Source organism: Ixodes scapularis, unplaced genomic scaffold (genome assembly GCF_016920785.2).
Source record: "Ixodes scapularis isolate PalLabHiFi unplaced genomic scaffold, ASM1692078v2 PGA_scaffold5__190_contigs__length_132052651, whole genome shotgun sequence".
Taxonomy (NCBI): domain Eukaryota; kingdom Metazoa; phylum Arthropoda; class Arachnida; order Ixodida; family Ixodidae; genus Ixodes; species Ixodes scapularis.
This window is the reverse complement of record NW_024609880.1, coordinates 29,312,116-29,333,195: the sequence shown is the minus strand read 5'-3', so window position 1 is coordinate 29,333,195 and position 21,080 is coordinate 29,312,116.

Sequence of the window (21,080 nt, the reverse complement as noted above, 5' to 3'; positions counted from 1 at the left end):
TGGGAGGGAAGCCCATTACACCTGTCAAAGTGGATGCAACTGCAGGTGCGTGCCTTGCTGCATGTCCGCCTTCCCGGCTCTAAACTATGTAGAAATTGGAAGGTTCAGCATCGTGCATTATATAGGTTTTATAGACCATACGCGAAATAGCTCTTGGGTATCATCATCATGCCGCTCGGAGCGACATGTGGTGGGTTTTAATATCTTGAATGTGCAAATGCCACTATACCTCGTCTTGCCTCAGCATGAACTAACTGCAAAAGCTGTGCAAGCGCAAGCGGGTAGCCTTGGCTGGAGGATGGAACTGCAGTATGTGTGCGTTCACAGGTTTCCAATGTCAACAGCAGAAGCTTCCGAGGGAGTCCCAAGCATGCACCAGCAACTTCGGGAGGATACATGGGCACTGCTATCTTGGAAGCACTTTCCAAAAATAAAGAAAATGAACACAGTTGGCAAGAACTTGAGTCTTAAGGCCCATTCACACGCTTGCAACCGAGTACGACCGAGAGAGACGAGATCTGTTAAAACCTCTTAAAAGTTCTTAGGACGAGGGTACATACTGGGGGCATTCTGGTACCATCTATGCGTTGACCCTGGAACTGCATTTTACAAGAGCGAAGGTTTCGCGGAATTTCCGAGGTCAAACGTGTGTAATACCTGTAGGAAAGGCTTGTTTATAACGTTGACAAAAGTTTTTCGAGCCAAGAAAGAAAGTATATTGCGCAAGAGAAATAGTAAATATGCCGGACCGCCGAGTTTACACTGCTACCCAATAGATGGTGCCAGTGTGTCCTCTCGTTGTAAGAGGTTTTAAGGAACCCAATTTTAAGAGGTCGCAAGAGTGTGAACGGGCCTTTAAAGAACCATGCAGTGAACGGAAACCTTAACAGTTCATGCGTTCTTGGCATTTCATCAGGTTGTCGGCAGGCCTCTTCACGATGTATAATATGTGCATTACTTTGGTCTTTGTTGATTTTTCTGGAAACGGGTGCCAGCAGGTACGGGCATAGACAATCGTAATTATATTCGTGCATCTGTACAACTTTTTTTGTTATTTTATTTTAAAGCTTGCTATTTAGTTTTGAAAGAACTTCGTGGTTCCCATGGTGAAGTTGCAAACCTTATATTGGTATGCTCAAAACCAGTCCAAGGTCAAAACTAATGCCAAGGCATCTAAAAAAAATAATGTGACCAGAAACAATGTCATTTATTATGCTGTCAAGCTAGGCCTCGCAAATATTAGCCAAATCGGGTCCACTAATACCCACCCATGTAGGAGGGTGTCTTTAGTGCCCATGCTTGTTGTTTAATTAGACCTTGAACATGGTTCCTTACTATGTAGGACTTGCATTACGAATGAGTTTTCTAGTTAAAGGTGGTGTTCCTGTTAACAAACCATTGTATTAGGTAGGTAGAAAATAAGAGTGAAGTGAACTTTAGTCTTTAATGGCAAGTAGGTTCATATGGAATCATTTTTGCTTCAGTGGAGGCTCAAGTATGCACGACACTGAAGGGACTTTCCTTTCAGTCGACGCAGACAAGGGTACCACAAGAGCCAGCGAGGGAAAGAGAACGGGACCTTTTGGTGTCAAAGCCTTGCCGCCTGCGTGGCTGTGCCCCGAACCGTGAAGTTTTTGCCGAGGTAAACAATTGGGCCATTTGAAAGTTTTGCGTTTTTGCGGATAAAAAAAACATGACTCACTTGCATGCCTTGCTGTAAACAATCCATTGCAGCACTGAAATATGTGAGTTGCAGATAATGTCACAGGTAGTATAGATAACCTCTACATTCTCGGAGTTCTGTAGACAAAGGGGCTGCCCAAAGATTACACAGCAGGATGGTGCCCCGCTACAGAGCACCAGTATATGTCGTACCATAGCCTCCTTTATACTGACAAAACCTGGCAGATTGCCACGAGAAGCGGTCGCCGAAATGGAAAAGGTGAAGTGGCATACAACGGAGAAGAGTCTCGCCGTAGCGGACGCGAAACACGAAAAAAGTATGTTTTGAGTCCTCGCCACTGCAAAAGCTGTGTGCTGACGTCCAGGTTCCGCGAGGAATGGCTCTATAATGCTCTGTGCTACCAAATCCTCACGCTCCAAAATCTGTGACCAGGCACTCTATGACTCCGTCGTCAAACTGGCAGGCTTTGTGAGTTTAGAGGTGCTATGGTCATACTCTAATCCACTTTACTCCTTTTTTTTTTTCAGGGGGAGGGCATCTTTCTGTTTGCATTCTTAAAAAAAAGGGTTAGACTGTTATGATTAAGTTGGTGTGGACAACCACTAACAAGCTCTGTTTCCTGTCGTCAGGGCCTACGCTATTCTTAACAATTCCAATCTTCCCAAAAGAAACGATAGGGGAAGGGACAAAACCGGAGGAAAGTTGTGCCGTTTGAGTGGTCGATGTAACTACTCATGCTAAAGATATAAAGATAAATCACATGTAACTATGGTTGTTTGAGATAAATCTGTTTGAAAGGGTGTCTTCGCTATGCCAATCTGTAAACATATTTTTTTTTAAAGCTGGAGTCCAAGTGACGCAAGTATCATCGCTGTCTTCTCAACTGGTTATTTCAATATTTTATTAGGAGTACTTGGCCATGACTTAAAACAAACCAAAGACCAGATTCGGGCTCATGTTGGCCTTAAGCTGAATTTTGCCAGAGAAGTAAATGCTGAAACTAGACAACATAATTCAAAGCAAACTTTCTGCAGCGACAAAGAGTTGGAAATAGTTACTGAAAGAATAGAGGAAGCAGTTTCGGGGCAACGGTATACAGATTGGACCTATGAGAGCCTAACCAGGCTTTTTGCTCTGGAACTAGACAAAGTTCAGAGTAAACGAAAGGGGAAGCAAGGACATAGACCAAAAAGCTGGTGGGACAAAGAAGTGAAGCAAGCGATACAAAAACGTCAAGAAGCCTCTAGAGAACACAGGTATTCTAAGCGCAGTGGGGGTTTAGAAACGGAAGTAAAGAGAAAATGGGACACTTTTATAACTTGTCGCCGAGAGGCATCCAGTTTGATCAATGCGAAAATTCAGAGAAAGGGTGAGGAATGGATGAGTAATGTAAGCAAGAAAGATAGAAACGCAGCTAAAACGTTTTGGGAGCACTTGAACTCACTCGGTGAAACGACGTAAGCTAGACAGAGGTTCATACTCTCGCATCAGGGAGATCAATTAGAGGGAGATGATGCGGTACGATATAGGAGCAGTGATGGAGGAGAAATTTCGGGAAGGGGTACATGTGGAAGATAGGAGAACCGAAGGAAGTAGCAGTCCAGCTTGTGATATCGCGGATTTTGGACAAAGAGAATGGGAAAAGGCAGAACGAAGAGTCCCTAGTGGCACGTCGACAGGCACAGATGGGATCCCACTCAAGCTGGTGAAGAATTTGGGTCCTAAATCTAAGGCAAAACTAAGGGATGTAGTGAGCACTATGATAACAAAAGGAAATATTCCAGATGAATGAAGGTTTAGTAGGATGAGTATGATATATAAGGGAAAGGGAGGCTTAGTAGGATGAGTATGATATACAAGGGAAAGGGAGATAATTCTGATATTAGGAATTATCGCCCCATAACCGTGACACCAGTTATTTACAGGTTGGTAATGCAGATTATAAAGAACAGACTGGAGGAATGGGTAGATTGCGAGGGCATACTGGGCGAGTTACAGAACGGGTTTTGGAAACAAAAAAGGTTGGAGGACAATATATTTTCTCTAACACAGTGTATAGAAATAGTTCAAAAACAAAACAGACAGCTCTGGCTGGCATTTCTGGATATCAAGGGTGCCTATGACAGTGTGAACCAAAGGAACCCGTGGGACATACAGGAGAGCTTAAACTTAGATTAAGGGCTAACAGCCCTATTAAGGAACATTTACAAAGATAATAAGGTGATTATAACATGGGAAGGAAAGGCGACGGGGGAAATAGAGGTAAGACGAGGCCTTAGGCAGGGGTGCCCATAATCGCCTTTGCTGTTTATGTTGTATCCGAGAGGATTGGAGGATAGACTAGAGAAGAGTGGGCTTGGATTCGACCTTTTGTACAGTAAACTAGGCCAAAAAATTCAGCAATCCTTACCGGAATTGATGTATGCGGATGATATTGTACTAATGGCTAACAACAGGACAGAGTTGCAGGAATTAATGAGCATTTCTGGTAAGGGAGAAGAGGAATTAGGTTTAGAATTCAGTAGTGAAAAATCAGCAGCCATGATTTTTAACTGTGATGAAGTTGAGAGGCTCAAAATACAGGATATTACAGTTAAGAGAGCTAGTAAATAGAAGTATCTAGGAGTATGGACATGTGATGGTGCAGAATATCTCAGTGAGCATGAAAAGTATATAATAGGTAGGGTTCCGAGTTTTCGGTTTAAACCGATAAAAACCGATAAAAGTACGCCGAATTCATTTTCGGGAATTCGGTTTTAACCGAAAAAGGTCAGTTTTTGGGTTCATCATTTTCGACTTAAACCGATAAAAACCGATAAAAGTACGTCGAATCAATTTTCTAAAATTCAGATTTAACCGGGGAAGGTCACTTTGACCTTCCAGTCGTGCCGCAGAGCCGTGGCGAAAAGGTGGAAGGACAGTTGCGACCGAAACGTGTCCGAATGTACGGGATACACGGATGCCATCACGACGTTTTGGTTTAATGTGCGCATCATCGCTCGGAACGTGTAGTCCGAGATGCTTCATGACTTCGCCATGTACGAGTCTGTTTTCAAACTCGTTGTTAAGAAGACTGGATGCAGGCTCTGCATGTTGTGTTGTGCTTCAAAACGTCGCACCGTGTCTCTTTTGGCGTTCACAATTGGTTGATTGGCCGATTTTGGCTAAGGCAGCGCTTCATCTCCTCAGCCCGGCAGTGTCCAGTGTTAGCGTTAAGAGGGCATTCTCGAAGCTCAGGATCATATTAACAAAAAAGAAAGAGTGCAGATCAACGAAGAGAACCTAGGAAAGCACATCTGTGTGTACTATAACAAGATCACGTAATCCCGACGTACAGAAGGTGAAGTTCCAGGTTTTTTGGGCATAGGCTTCATATCTGACTCGTTTGTACTTCCGTCTTTTTTTCTTGTTTCTTCTACAGGTGCAGACATTTGCCAAATAAGGTGTCGATTTCTTTTTCAATGTATCTGCGCAGTTATTCTTTGAGTGATCACAAATATCAAAGCTACAAGGATCGTCTGATCGGGTGTCCGTTAGTGTTTATTTTAATTCACCGAAAAAAGCCGATAAACTTTTGTGGGCATAATTATACACCGAAAAAAACCGAAAATTGAATTTTAAAATAAGCACCGAAAAAAGTATGCCGAATTTTGAAAAAATAAAAGCCGAAAACGCGGAACCCTAATAATAGGTAAGGGCAACAGAAATGCAGCTGTAATGAAAAATAGAGCACTTTGGAATTACAACAGGTATGAGGTGGTGAGAGAGATTTGAAAAGGGGTCATGGTGCCTGGCTTGACTTTTGGGAACGCAGTGCTATGCGTAAAATCCGAAGTGGATGCAAGACTAGAAATAAAACAGCGCAGAGTAGGTAGGCTGGCTTTGGGGGCACATTACAAAACGCCAAACCAGGTAGTACAAGGAGACATGGGATGGGCGTCTTTTGAGAGCAGGGAAGTGGTGAGCAAGATAGAATTTGAGGATCGGTCGAGGCAAATGGATAGGGACCAATGGGCATGAAAGGTTTTCAGCTATTTATGCATGAGGAGTGTAGACACGAGGTGGAGACAGCGCACTAGGAAATTAAGAGGAAAGTTTTTAGGCAATAGTGGAGATACGGAAGAGCAGGTCTCAGTTAAGAAGAAAGTTAAGGCCACAGATAGAGATCGGTGGCTAGACGGAATGCAGACAAAGACGGCTCTGGAAAGCTATAGATTAAACAAAACAGTTATTGCCAAAGAAAGCATTTATGACAACTCTACGGGAAGCTCGTTGTTTGAGGCCAGGACGGGTGTTCTGCGGACCAGAACATACAGAGCGAGGTACCACGAAATGGATACAGTGTGCACTGCTTGTGGAGAGGAGGACGAGACGGCTGAGCACGTGATAATATACTGTAAAGGGCTTCACCCTATGCCTACTGAAGACAACATGAATTTGATAAAGTCATTGGGTTTCAGAGACATCGAAGGGAGAGTGGATTTCAAGACTGTAGAGATTACCAAGCAAAGATTAAGTGAATGGTGGCAGAAAGCGAGAGAAAACTAGGTATTTTCTTATTAACTGATGGCAAGGGGTTTCATAGCCCCACTTTCTTTGCGGTGCGGAGTGAATATAGATTTCACATATAAATATTCTAAGCTTAAAGGGGCCCACCAACAATTTTTTGACCGGTTTGAAGTTCACGCTTAAACCGAGCTCCATGAAAGCAGGAACAGCGAGGAAAAAAAAATATTACAGAAATTCGCGATATTTTGTGAGTTATTAGCAAATTAAATATTGCAGAAAACAACTTTAAATAAGCAAAACATTGCGCTTCATGACGTAAAATGAAACAGTTTGGCGATTGGAGCAAAGCGGTTGGCCATTTGGACGCGAATTTGGTTGATACCCTGTCGGCCCGGTCGGCTCGTCGGCCATTAGGCCTAGCTGCAACCATCGTAGCTTTGGGATCGGGTTGCCATCATCGATTAATTTAGCGGGCTTATCAGATTTTGAGCGCGGATCTGGGCATCGCGCCGTACGAGGACACTCCACGCAAGCGCCGCGTCTCTGCCTCAGTCCGCTTCGACAGCCGCGGAAGACTCGTCTCCCGCAACTCGGCGAGTAGGAGGTACAAACTGGTGAGCGGCACCGTTGGGTACCATATAAGCTGGGTCCCGTCGCCGCACTTCACTCGAACAGTGAAAAGTCTGTCACAGCACTAAAAGAAAATAAGGGTTCCCCTGGCTCCTCTTACTGCTTTTAGTTGACCGGGACCGGTGGCGCACAAAGAAACATACGATGCTCGCTGTCTGCACGGATCACTTGTCGTCTGCTCGCGATGGTACGTCGCGGACGCCGCTGGGAGGCGCGCATGAGCGACGAGGCGTTGTTTTCGCCCTTTTTGAACTTTACTTTGCAACTTTATTAGCTCTATAAAAATTAATTGTTAGAGAAATAATGACGGTTAACGTGTGATATACTTTATTTCGCTTCAAAATTCCTAGGACAGCTCTCGCCAATCACGAAACCCAGAGAATGTGACGTATGGTGAAAGGGAGCGCCGTTATGCGCGCTCATTCGGCGCCTCACGGCGCCACCGCCGGAGGAGGTGTTTCCGAGTTGTCAAATTAAAATAAGATGCGCTAATATTTTCAAACTCTTTCGTTGTCCACTAGGTTTCCGGGACCACTAGCGTGTAGAAACCACAAAAAAAAAAGTGGACGCTTAAATACTGTTGGAGGGCCCCTTTAAATGGTGAAACAAAATGGCTAGGTGGCATAAGCTACTGCCCGATCCAAAGGGCTCAGCCGGATTCATCCATCTATCCATCCGTTGTAAGAGGTTTTAAGGAACCCAGTTTTAAGAGGTCGCAAGAGTGTGAACGGGCATTTAGAGAACCATGCAGTGAACGGAAAACTTAACAATTCATGCATTCTTGGCATTTCATCAGGTTCTCGGCAGGCCTCTCCACGATGTATATTATGTGCATTACTTTGGTATTTGTTGATTTTTTTGGAAACAGGTGCCAGCAGGTAGGGCATAGACAACGGTAATTATATTCGTGTATCTGTACAACTTTTTTGTTATTTTATTTTAAAGCTTGCTATTTAGTTTTGAAAGAACTTCGTGGTTCCCATTGCGAAGTTGCAAGCATGATATTGGTGCGCTAAAAACCAGTCCAAGGTCAGAACTAATGCCAAGGCATCGAAAAAAAATAATGTGACCAGAAACAATGTCATTTATTATGTTGTCAAGCTAGGCCTCGCAAATGTTAGCCAAATCGGGTCCACTAATGCCCACCCATGTAAGAGGGTGTCTTTAGTGCCCATGCTTGTTGTTTAATTAGACCTTGAACATGATTCCTTACTACGTAGGACTTGCATTACGAATGAGTTTTCTAGTTAATGGCGGTGTTCCTGTTAACAAACCTTTGTATTAGGTCGGTAGAAAATAAGAGTGAAGAAGTGAACTTTGGTCTTTAATGGCAGGTAGGTTCATATGGAATCATTTTTGCTTCAGTGGAGGCTCAAGTATGCACGACACTGAAGGGACTTTCCTTTCAGTCGACGGAGACAAGGGTACCACAAGAGCCAGTGAGGGAAAGAGAACGGGACCTCTTGGTGTCAACGCCTTGCCGCCTGCGTGGCTGTGCCCCGAACCGTGCAGTTTTTGCCGAGGTAAACAATTCGGCCTTTTGAAAGTTTTGCGGATAAAAAAAAAACATGACTCAATTGCATGCCTTGCTGTAAACAATCCAATGCAGCACTGAAATTTGTGAGTTGCAGATAATGTCACAGGTAGGATAGATAATCTCTACATTCTCAGAGGTCTGTGGACAAAGGGGCTGCCCAAAGATTACACAGCAGGATGGCGCCCCGCTACAGAGCACCAGTTTATGTCGTACCATAGCCTCCTTTATACTGACGAAACCTGGCAGGTTGCCACGAGGAGCGGTCGCCGAAATGGAAAAGGTGGAGTGGCATACAACGGAGAAGAGTCTCGCCGTAGCGGACGCGAAACACGAAAAAAGTATGTTTTGGGTCCTCGCCACTGCAAAAGCTGTGTGCTGACGTCCAGGTTCCCCGAGGAATGGCTCCTTAATGCTCTGTGCTACCAAATCCTCACGTTCCAAATCTGTGACCAGGCACTCTATGACTCCGTCGTCGAACTGGCAGGCTTTGTGAGTATAGAGGTGCTATGGTCATACTCTAATCCACTTTACTCCGTTTTTTTTTCGGTGGGAGAGCATCGTTTTGTTTGCATTCTTAAAAAAAAGGGTTAGACTGTTATGATTAAATTGGTGCGGACAACCACTAGCAAGCTCAGTTTGCTGTCGTCAGGGCCTACGCTATTCTTATCAATGCCGATCTTCGCAAAAGGAAACAAGATGGGGGAAGGGACAAGAGCAGAGGAAAGCCATGCCGTTTGCGTGGTAGATGTAACTACTCATGCTGAAGATAAATCACATGTAACTATTGTTTAAGATAAATGTGTTTGAAAGGGTGTCTTCGCTATGCCAATCTGTAAACATATTTTTTTTTTTAAAGCTGGAGACCAAGTGAGATAAGCATCATCTGCTCTCCTCTCAACTGGTTATTTCAATATTTTATTAGGAGTACTTGGCCATGACTTCAAAACAAACCAAAGACCAGATTCGTGCTCATGTTGGAAGGCGGGTCTTTCCTGCCAAACTTCAGAAACATTTATCTAAGCAAAGATGATAAACAAATTACTATTAGTTTTAGTGTCCCGTCATTTTTGCATGCAAAAGATGCCTATATAGGTACAGCACATGAAAAGTTATAAGAGACTTTGTAGTGCAGAGATGCATTATGTACTCTTTTTTTATTGTTGATGAGTGATGATGGAAATTGTAATGATTACTACCTTGTATTATCTTGACATGAAGCATTCCCTCACATGCACACAGATATTAAAGCAAGCTTTAAGCCCTCTCTAAATTCCATCGTGGCTTGCTTTCGTTACAACTCAAAAGGGAGCACAATAAGACGGGGACGAGAAAGGAAGAAACAAGCGGTCACTACCAACTAGTTTATTCAGAAAAAAAGTCTTCCCTTCCTTTCTTGTCCCTGCCTTAATGTACTGTTTTCTTTCATTGCAGCCACGAAGCACCTTGCCCAGCAAAGAATTTTATAATGCTTTCTTTGACTGTACTAGACACTCTCAGTAGATAAGCCCCAGTCTTGCCTAGCAACTAGATTATGCAGGGTGCTGCAGAACAGGTTCATCTAGACTTGGTATCCTCCCCTCTTTCCTCAGTAGGGACCGTGCCCCTTGTGCTTCAAGTGCTCTCAGTGCACTTACTGATTTATTATTTACGTTCCCTTTGAGCCTTAAATTGATATTCTTTTAAAAGAAAAAGCAGACAATAGCAGCAGCAGCCTCCCCCGCCCCTCCACTCTCTATCTCTCTCCATGGGAATATTTTAGGTTCCTCCTGATGGCTAAAATAATTTTGAATGCAATAGTCTGCATTTTTATGGTGTCCATCTGTAACCTGATACATCATCAGGGTGTCTACCAACCTGAAATTCTCAGGGAAATCGTCAAAAAGTTGGCTTCATCAGGGAAAATGGCCACTGAGAGTGGAACGGCGATACGAAACAAAGCTTGATGGTTGCACATGGGCACGACTATGCTGAATAATGTTTCCGAATTATGATCCTTTGACCCAGAAGTGGTCAGGAAGTTTTCGTCAAAATAGTCAAGGGAAATTTTAGAGAAGTCGAGGAATTCGAAATCAGTAATTTGGTAGACACCCTGATGCACTAGTTCCACCGTACGAAATGCTTCACAATCAAGTGAGAATTGGGGAAAGCGAAATATAGAAAGGCAGCAATGGGCGTCTGCCTCACTTGCCTTCATCCTGTTGCATGGACTTTCCATCTATGACACTGCGGGCACTTAACATGTCCTCGACAATTTTACTTTGCTCACCTACAACTTCGTCTAACTTCGTCTAACTTCCAGAACTTATTTCTTATCATTGGCTTTTTTTTTCCCAGGACCCACCCAGGAAAGACTTTCGGGAACCCGGCGTTACTTTTCACTGGAAAGCACCCATGGACACCTGGCAGCATGTGCGTTGTCTGCGAGGACCTATCAATCGACATCCTGGACTTTTCAGCAGGAATCTCTCGGGTATTAGCCATGTACTGAGCATAGAAAGGTCAGTATGTGGGGGGAATCGACGAAGCACACTTTTTGTGTTTGAGCACCCTCATGGGTAAAAAAAATACAAAGATTTCGGTAAGAGCTGTGAAAGTTGTGACAGCACTTGGAGCACATTCCTAGAACAAGAAAAAAGAATTACCAATATTGGTTACTCTTTTAATGTTTTCCATATGTATTTGGTGAATATTCCAGCTATAATACAAAGGTTTGTGTGTTCCATTGTGTATCTAAACTTCTGTTAGATTTTTTTTGTGCATCTGTTGATATGAGGATTCAAACCATAGAAGAAGAAACTGCAAAAAGAAAAACAAAGCTTTGAAAAAACAGCAAGTAGGCAAACAAAGCTTTTAGGAAACTTGTAATTTTTTAAAATTCTAATTTAATCCTCAACATCAAGCAGGCAAAGCAAGCCTTTACAAAACTTGTCATTGTAATTTATTTTCGTTCTTGTCTAATAGTTATACCAGTTTTGTGTATTAGTATTATTTCTTATGATGTTATTTGTTTAGTGTTTGTGATAAAACCCCTGTGATAAGCCGAAGCAGGCTTTTGAACCAAATTGTATCACATTAATTTCTAATAAAGTAATTGTTTTAAATACTTATGGCTTGTTTTGCAGTGCCTGCATGGTAGGACTCATGAAGTTGCATTTCCACAAATGGCAGTGATATGAGCTGAGAGAAAACAGCTATCTTCATTGTTAAATTTGAAGATTCCTGCAATTTATTGCCACCCACCTGCCCACTCAAAGCAGACATAAAGCAACAGAACATGCTCGTTCACACCAGCTCTTGCCAATAATATAGACATATGACAAAAAAGATATACAACCTATTGTAAATGATAAGTATAACCAAACCAATAGAAAGTTAAGCTGCTGATTAAAAAAAGACTTTTACTTTTTTTTTGTTGGGTGCAAATTCCAATGTAACAAAACAATGCTGTCCTGAAAGCTTCTGTTGTGTTTCATGATAAATTTTAGAGCAGCATTCAGTTCAGCATCGTTAAGACCATCATCGTTCATTTTTCCATGTTTCATTACAGGAAATTGTAAGATATCAGTTCTGCATTTCGGCGTTTACACTTGCAGACAATTGATGTTACCGCTTCTTTTAGGTGGAATCGAAATTCCCAATTCAACTTTTATATTTTCACACAGTTGATGTTACTACCCTTGTTTTAGAGTAATTCAAGTTGAACCTCGCAGACGGCAAGAAGTCTCCTAGCGATCACAATGCCTCCCTTTGTTCAACAAACTGATACTTGACTAGGGCTGCTATACTCCAGACAAAGTGAGAGTCAGCACTGACTATCTTTCGGAGAGTCGCTCATACACTCCCATGACTCTTTTGCGATAGGAGTCGGGGGACTCTTCATAAAAGGAGGGTCCACACAACTCTTGTTACAGAGTCACGGGGATTACCAGGAAGGAGTCGTGTGACTCTTTTTCTCCGTTGGATAAGAGTCGTTAAAGAGTCGCAGTTGACTACGTCACCTGGAGTCGCTAATACACTACCATGACTCTAGTGTGATGAGAGTCGCAGGACTCTTCTTTAAATAAGAGTCAAGTGACTCTACAAGCTGGAGTCGTGGAGGAGTCAAATCTGTAGCGCGCAAAGGAGTCATGGCGACTCTCTTTAAAAAAAGAGGTGAGCGACTCTACAAACTGGAGTCGATTCTGCGGCGCGCCAATACCCCCCAAAGGGAATCATAGCGACTCTTTTTTTTTTTTTTTTTAAGAGTGTACTTCGACTGTTTGGATTGAAGAGCAATCCCACTTCGACCGCTTGGAGTGAAGAGCGAACCCGCTTGGAGAAATTCGTTTTCTCCGACATGTCACACAGGTCAAACTTTCATCTTAGACTTTTTTTTCTCTGAATCAGATTTGGTTTTTCCTTTTATAAATAAATGCCAACGCTTGACGAAGTAGAATTCTTTTTTTTTGAAAGGGATGATTCTATTTCGCGATCAGAGAGGCGTAGCTCGGCGTCCGAAACGAGGAGTGTTTTTCTTTGTATGTGTTGTGACCATCGTTGCACGCCGGTAGGAAACACCATCGCTCTGTCTTTTTCTTCGCAGTATTTGACATCGTTCTGAGTGTCTTGTCTGTTCGGCACAGCTAGAAGTCACACAACATTGTATAGCTTCACACACTCAGCAAGACAAGAAAAAATAGTTACTACGCTTCCCAGGCCAGCCTCGCTAAAAGATGCCCGACCGACCTCCTGGCCCCACTGTGACTGGCAATGCAACCCCAGGTCCCTGCGGAAAAATGAGGCAGCACGACACCAATCTCCTATGGAGAGGCCGATGCGGTCGCCACACCTCCTAGTTCTAGTACACCCTAGCCTTACTCAGCGACGTGACAGGTGTCTGGAAGAAAAGAAAACCTTCTAAACTTCTTTATGTTATGTTATAGCCAAATGATTTTGAGCCTCAAGAAAGTTATTTTTAGGCGCCCTTCCTTCAGCACAGTCTTGGTTTCCTTGTAATATAACCCTGACTGGGCAGACAGGCTAAAGACTGATGTATGGAGGCTTTACGTAGGTTCCAGATTACAGCTTCTATTGCTGACCTTCTTTTGTCTTACTGAAATACCGAGCCACTGAAACGGCCATTGACGAGCCCCTGCAAAGGCCAATGCTGGAGAAAACAACACAATAGAAGCTAAAGTGACAATAACCTGGCTCGCTAGATCTGTTAATGATGAAGTGAACTTAACGAATTAAGGAGAAACAAAAACTGAAGGTCCGTAATGGTGGCGCCTATGCACAGCTGCTTGAAAGGGTCTATAGCGTCTGAATATCATCGTGCGTTTTAAAGGTACATACAAAGCTATCCGTAAAAAAAGCAAAAAGAAAAAAAAAAAAAAACCGAGAAAAACAAAAAGGAATGAATATCTTAGATGGAACATGGACGTTATAAAAAGACGCTTTTCAAAAAAAAAAAAAAAGACAAATTACATGCTGCGAGACTTTATTTTGAGTTTGGAGCAAAATCAGCATGTGCTTAGCTCTCAATTAACGGGAGATGTGATCGACGCTTGGACTGTCGGTTATACGATCTTTGCGGCGTGCGGTGATGGTCTTTTGTTCAAAATACTCTTGTATTCGAGAAGCAAGCGATCAAAATGAAGTCCCTAATGTTTGTGAAATACTATCTGTACTGCCTTGTGTACATAATACAATGATGCTCAAAACGCGTCTCCGACTGGTCTGTTTGTCGCATTCTCAGATATCGTCCCTCAATATCCGCCTGATGACTTCATAAAAGTGTCATGCTTTTGGCTGTTGCGATCCTGGCGAAGGCACAGCAGCAAAGATGGATGTGATTGACGCCTGTCCTGCTGCAGGCCGCTCTTCAACTCGACAGTCCGCGGGAGCTACAGCAGCCAGGAGTGGGGACAGCACTCCGACAGCGACACTCGCATTCGCTCTTTCTTATCGCCTGACCTTCTACGACCAGCCGCCAGGATCGCGAAATCCTACAACGTGACCAGACGGCCCCCGTGACCTCCTTTGTTACCACTTTTTGATGCACGAGTGATATGGGACTCTAAAACATGTCAATTGGAGGGAGGGTGTAAAATAGGCAGGTGGGTAAACGACCACTAAAATCTGCCGCAGCTGTGCGACCGGATTGTGTCCTTCTGGTGGCATCTTCACGACAGGTTCCTCCACCTTGCGATAGATGGCACGGCGGCGTACGGAAGGCGACGGAGTCGGGTTTGTGTGGAACTCTGCGAGGGAACGCAACGTGACAGCAATGGGGAGCGCAAGTACGTCTGCTACTTTTGCAGGTGTTGTGGTGACGTCAGAACGTCGAGCTCTGATTGGCTCTGGTTCAAGAGTAGTGGATAGACCTCAAAGCAAGCTGCCTTGGTGTCTACCCGCTATCCTTCAATCAGAGCCAATCAGAACTCGGCGTTCTGACGTCACCACAACCCCTGCAAAAAGAAGCAGACGAACTTGCGCTACGCATATTCTTTATTTGGTAGTAGAACTTACTAAATTCTGGCAAAATTAAATTACCACACGATTATATAACAACATTTTGCTTAACCTTTATGCATTTTCCAAACCGCGTGAGTGGCTAGCAATATGGACTCGTCTGAGAAACATCTGACGTGCTGTTTGCTTTTTGTTTTGTTTGTTTTGCTCCCGAACACGCTTGAAGCAGACGAATTTTCCGGTAGCAGACGAAAATGTGATTTCACGGCCTTTTTTGACGCCTCGGGACGGCCAAAAGTCTTGAGATGTGGGCTGCTGGTGCTGTTTGTTGAACTGTTGGTCGGGTTACGACCCGAAGAAAGAAAAAGCGGTGATATTTAACGCGGGCGATGGTGAGTTCGAGTTACTCTGTGTTACTAAGCAGCGTGACCACAGTGTAGCGCGATGGCGTACCGCTGGCTTCACATAACGTCGAACTACAGCTTACCTTGCTCACACGTAAACTGCGTAAACTTATAAGCTAGATCGCCGAACACATTGGCAGGCGGAGTGAAATCGATGCCGTCGAGGCATTCTAGACATGCCTCAGCTGACTTCTCGGCTCGCCTAAATTTTTCCAAGACAGAGCCTATATATTAAATATGTTATTAGTTTTCTCGATGAAACTTGCGTATTTCATGCACTCTTTAACAAAATAACTTGCCAGTGGGTCGCGTTGCCTGCAAAATTCTTCAGGATATTTTGTTTTTTGTCCCTTCTCTGCGTGGCGCAATCTATTTGGAGTGCCACGAAACCTTCCCGAAGTGGGGACAAGGTCAGGTTGCTCAGTCGGCCTCTCGCACCCTAGTCGGAGGCTCGGCCTTTCCGGCACCGAAGTGCAATAGTGAACGAAACGCGTCCTCGCCTTGTCGTGTGTTTCGAGTCCTGTCCCGCCGCCCACATATTAAAAGCCTGTCTCGAAGTGGCAACTATATTTTGTTTCAGCTTCGATCCGAGTGCGACCGATGTTATAAGCCGAAGCGCCAATCAAACAGCTCAAAAAGCGCAGCGTCATGGCGTGCTCTCTGCGCTTGACAGGACAAGCCGGCGGAGGAGCGCACATAGAGAGGCTGCGAATACCGGCTGGTCCTATCAACTGCAGAGAGTACGCCATGACGTTGGGCCTCTTTTGTTGTTTGATTTGCCATTCGGCTCATACCATCGGGCGCGCTCGGACCGAAGCTGAAACGAAGTATAACGACGTCACAGGAGCCACCGTATACTCAGTTTCTCGTTAAGTGCCACTGAAGCCGAGGCAACGATCCGATGAAACGAATCAAGCAGCGCTAACAGTGCATCGTCACGGCACTGGTTGTCTGTGTTCGTTTGATGTGACTTGGACTAAAGTAATCACGCGCAGGATCGCAGCGCACGTATACCGTGCGTAGCTTCGGCTATAGGGTCGGACTGAAGTTGAAACGCAGCAGGGCACATCGTGCTGACTGCGACGTCGGGGCCGCAGGTTCCTTCGGTCTCCCGCTGGCGCGCCCACTCGACGCACAGTGGGCCCTCCTACGCGGCCTGCGCGCCCTGGCCGTCCTGAAGGTGTTCCGCAGCCTGGTGTCCGTCCGGGCCGTGCGGCAGATGGTGCTCATCTTTGTCGCTTCCGTGCCGGCCTTCACCAACGTGGCGCTGCTGCTCTTCCTCGTCATGTTCGTCTACGCCGTGCTCGGAGTGTCGCTCTTCAGCCAGATCCTTCCAGACGACACCGACAGGTCAGAGAGAGATTACGCATCCATGCAGCCCGTCATTGACGAACACCTTGCTGCTAGCAAACCAGCTTTATTGAATTTCAGGCGTCCCATAAAGTCTCACGAAAAAATTGACTCTGACATAAAATGGCGCACAACCTGCGCCCTCTAAGCGGCTGGTCGCCAAAAAAAAAGTCGTGTGGTACGGGGTAAGTTGGAGTTATTTTTTCAGTGGCCACCGGTCGCCTAGAGGGTGCGAGTTACGCCTCATTTCAAGCGGAAGTCAATTCATTCTTACGTATAACTTCTCCAACTTGAAGACTTCTCCTAAAATCGTTACACAATCGCATAGAAATTGGTTCACACGCTTGCGTTTGCGTGTGTTCGAGTGCGTTGTGCTCCCTTGTAATTACTTTCGAGTCTCGACTAACAAACACACTGGCGCCATTTAAAAGGGTAACCCTGAAACGCTTTCGTTTTGCGTATATTTAATAATTATTATTTTGCCATCGTCATTCTTTCACCATCGGCTTTATAAGCACCTGACAATGTTATAGGCAACCATTTCTCATAAGATTGCACGTACCTTTGATCTTTAAAAGACTGCAATGACTTCAGTCTTGCTGCACGCAGTTTTCGGGCTAACCGAAAGATGGCAACAGGGTGCGAATGGATTTTCTGGTGGCCTGTAGATTACCGAGAGTATCAAACTGCTGGATGGGGGTCATGTGGCTTAAAGGGCCATTGACATGCCAAAAAAAATTTTTTTTTTATGCTAGGCGTTGAAATGGGATATCAGGACATTACACAAAAATTGTTTCACTATAGAGGTGCGTAGTTTTTTTTATAAAAAATAGAAATACGAGGCCCAATTCAAAGTTCCCGCCAGTGCACTTTGACGTAACAGCGTACCGCAAGGTGTCGGGGCGGTCAAAAGGGAGGCATCGCCGGAAGTCACGTGAGTTGTATCCCTCCCCGTGCTTACCGCGAGCGCGTGTAATATTTTTTAAATATTTTTGGTATTCTCCACACCTCCACGAGCGATATCCAAACAGACAAGGTTTCTTTTATTTGCTTTTCATCACTTAATGTTGCTGTAAAGGTAGAAGAAGAGGAGTCAGTGAATTGACGTGATCAACTAAAGTGCTTAGAAGGTGCTGTGTGAGGGACTGTCCCGGTACTTCAGCAACTGAAGAAGAGATCACACTGCATGCATTTCCGAAAGACGGTAGGCATCTTCAGCCTGGAGAAAATATGGTGATTCGACGACCTCGGTGTCCGAAGCTTCAGCAATGCAATCGGACATGTCGTACGCACGCAATACTAATTTCTGCGAGCGTTCTAAAAATTTTTTTTTGAAAACTTGATAGCTTTTTTTTGTGCCCAATATAGCTCTGTATCATCGGACTGACGGCACGCACTCGTACACTGGCTTGTACTCGCAACGCTTTCATCATTGACCTCCATCACGTCGATCCACTGACTCTTCGTCCTCAACTTTTACAGCACGCAAACTAACCAACGGTGCAGCGATAAAGAGCTAGTAAAACTGAAACTTCGTCTTCTACAATCGCTCGTACAAAAAGCAGAAAATAAAAAAAAAGTCGTAGGCACGGTCGCGGAGAGCACGAGGAGTGAAACTCACGTGACTTCCTGCGAACCCACTTTTAGTGACGTATGTCGATGCCTCCCTTCTGACCGCCCCGACACCTTGCGGTACACTGTTACGTCACAGAGCACTGGCGGGAACTTTGAATTGGGCCTCGTATTTCTATTTTTATAAAAGAACTACGCACCTCTACAGTGAAACAATTTTTTTGTAATGTCTTGACATGCCATTTCAACGCCTGGCATGAAAAAAAAATTTTCTTGACGTGTCAGAGGCCCTTTAAGGTTGGTATTTAAAATACAAGTTGCGAGGAGGTCACGAACGCGTTTTGTGTCGTCTGCAAACGTTACAGCCTTCCTGCCCGCTTTCCTCCTCGCCACCCGACAACGCAGCGCATGCGCACTCGCGACCAATGTCCGCGGGAGGCGTCTGCCATTAAATTTCAAACGCTCTCCACGATTAGAAATGGACCCCCTCTCGACAACCTGGGCTCTATAGCAGGGTTCTCAAACATGCGGGCCGAAAGCTGTATGCTGCCTGCGACCAGAGATGGCCAAATTTCTTCGAGAAAGTAATTAAGTTACATTACTAATTACTTTTCTGAAAACTACAGAAGTGTAATTAAATTACATTACAAATTATCGCAGACTAAAGGTAATGACATTACATTACAATTACTTTTCAAAAGTAATGAAATGACTTTGAAATTACTTTGACATTACTTTTGAATATCTTGAGGCAGTAATTCGCGCTCATTTTATTTACCGTATACACCAACACAGTGTGTACAAAACAAGCCCTCGTTTTCCCACACAGCGCGTGTGCAGGAACCAGATTCGGGGAGAAGCGAGGTGCTGCACATGCGCAGTGCCGACAGCAGCGCCACCGATGTGATGTGGCGTCAAAGAGCTGAGTTGGTCTATATGTACCCAAACCCAGATCTTCGTGTTTACACAGCAGCAACCTTATGTGTCTCAGAGTGAACCATACTAAACAGTGGTTTTGTTCGCGCACACGACATAAGTGTTAAACATGATGAATAGCTTGTTCAGGTGTGGCTCAGAAAGACAGTCGACATACCGGTGTCGCTGTTCATTCAACGGTAAAGGTTCTTACTAAAAGGGTGATATGTCTTCCTGATTTGAAGTGTCAGTTTGTTAAGTCGGGCAATAACGGTTCGTTCTAACAGAGTCGTCATGTGAAACGTTTCCCTTCCGCCTTGGACGCAGTATACTTTTATTCTCCTGAGAGCACTATACTCGGCGACAACGTTTCTTTGCAATGCAGTGGAGGGGAGGAGAGCCCGCGCACAACTTTATTCAGTGCTCAAAATGGGAGAGGGAACGCGTGCCTGTACCCTCCACTGCATTGCCAAGAAAAGTTGTAGCCGAGTATAGTTGACCTATCTCGGTCATTCATTTCAAGGAGCATTTTTCCAAAATACCCCAAGAGCCCAATTTTCTTTTAAATCTTTTTATTGATAAAAAAAGAAAACGCGGAGATGTTGATAAGGTTTTTGCGCATTGTCACACAAGGGGCCTGGATAATTGCTGAACAGGAACGTTGGCAGCTGAGGAATGGCGCGACCTTCCTAAATTGTGTATTTTCCCAACAAATGGGGGGGGGGGGGAAGGGGGGGGAAGGGGGGCGATATCTGCTTGTAGGATTATTCCCGAATAAACTTCCCAAGGGAATGCAGCGAGGCATACCGCGAGCGGCACCTGCTATGCTCGAGGACGCACGAGACATTCTGGGGCTTTGCCAAAGCATTTGGAATTAACTATATATTCCGGTCATTTGTTGTTCACAATGGTCGAAGCTTGCGGTTCGACCTTGCTTGACAAAAGTACGAGGCTGGGGATCTGTTTGTCTTGTCCTCTCAGGTTTTAAACTATGTTTAACTTGCTGGTGATGTGCCCGCCGCCTTGTAGTCTATGAGCCGTTCATCCCTAAGCTGACACACTTTCAGCTTAATGATGAACGGTGGAAGCTACGTGTTTCTTGGAGCAGTCACACGTCCATCGTTCGCCACGTAACCACGCTCTCGTTCATACGCACGCGCAGAGAAAGGGACTGGTCAGGTGATTAAAGGAAGGTGTTTGATTATTTCTGGGTAGCTTGCAGCTCCCACCGGACTCAAAGCTTAGGGATGAGCTAAGTACAGTATCGTCGTGATGACGCGACGCCTTGAATCTGTCGTGCCTGGAGTTTGTAAGCCCTTACCTTTCAGCGATGTCTGCACGTAAGCTTCTCTCCCTCGCCTTTCCAGCCCTCCTCTGTACGTCTGTCCAGCTCTTCGCGCAAGGATTTGCGCTCCGGTGGTCTTAGTTTATAATCTTTGATGCTCTTTCACAACATTCCACCATGCAAAATAAATTTTCTTTTCTTTTTTAAAACTTGCAGATGAACTTTCTAATTTAGGGTACAAGTAATTGTAAAAGTAATGAGTAATTTTCTCGAAATTACTGCCTGAAAGTAATCCATTACATTACTAAATGACTAGCCTAGAGAAGCAATTCATTACATTACTCATTACTCCAAAGTAATTTAATTACTGTAATTCTATTACAGTAATGCCGTTACTGTCATCTCTGCCTGCGACTCGCTGGGACGCGGCCCGCAGACAACTGTCTGGGAGCCCTCATTCCCATATCTTGAGCGCTTGAAGTGGCATGCGATATTATGATCTCATGTTGACGATTTATTTCTGCTCGAAACGTGGCTCTACCCTTATAACGTATTTGCATAGTTACTATTCTCTTATTTATTTGCCTTGTGTCTTTTTTTACTTTTTGTTTTTCCAATGTTTAGTCATATTAGTCACCTGTACCACAAGTTAGCTTTTAGGTTGCAAGCTGGAGCACTTTGCTCAAGGACACACTTCGGCTGCAAAACTCTCGCTTAGCAGAGGAACTGCCAGAGATAAAG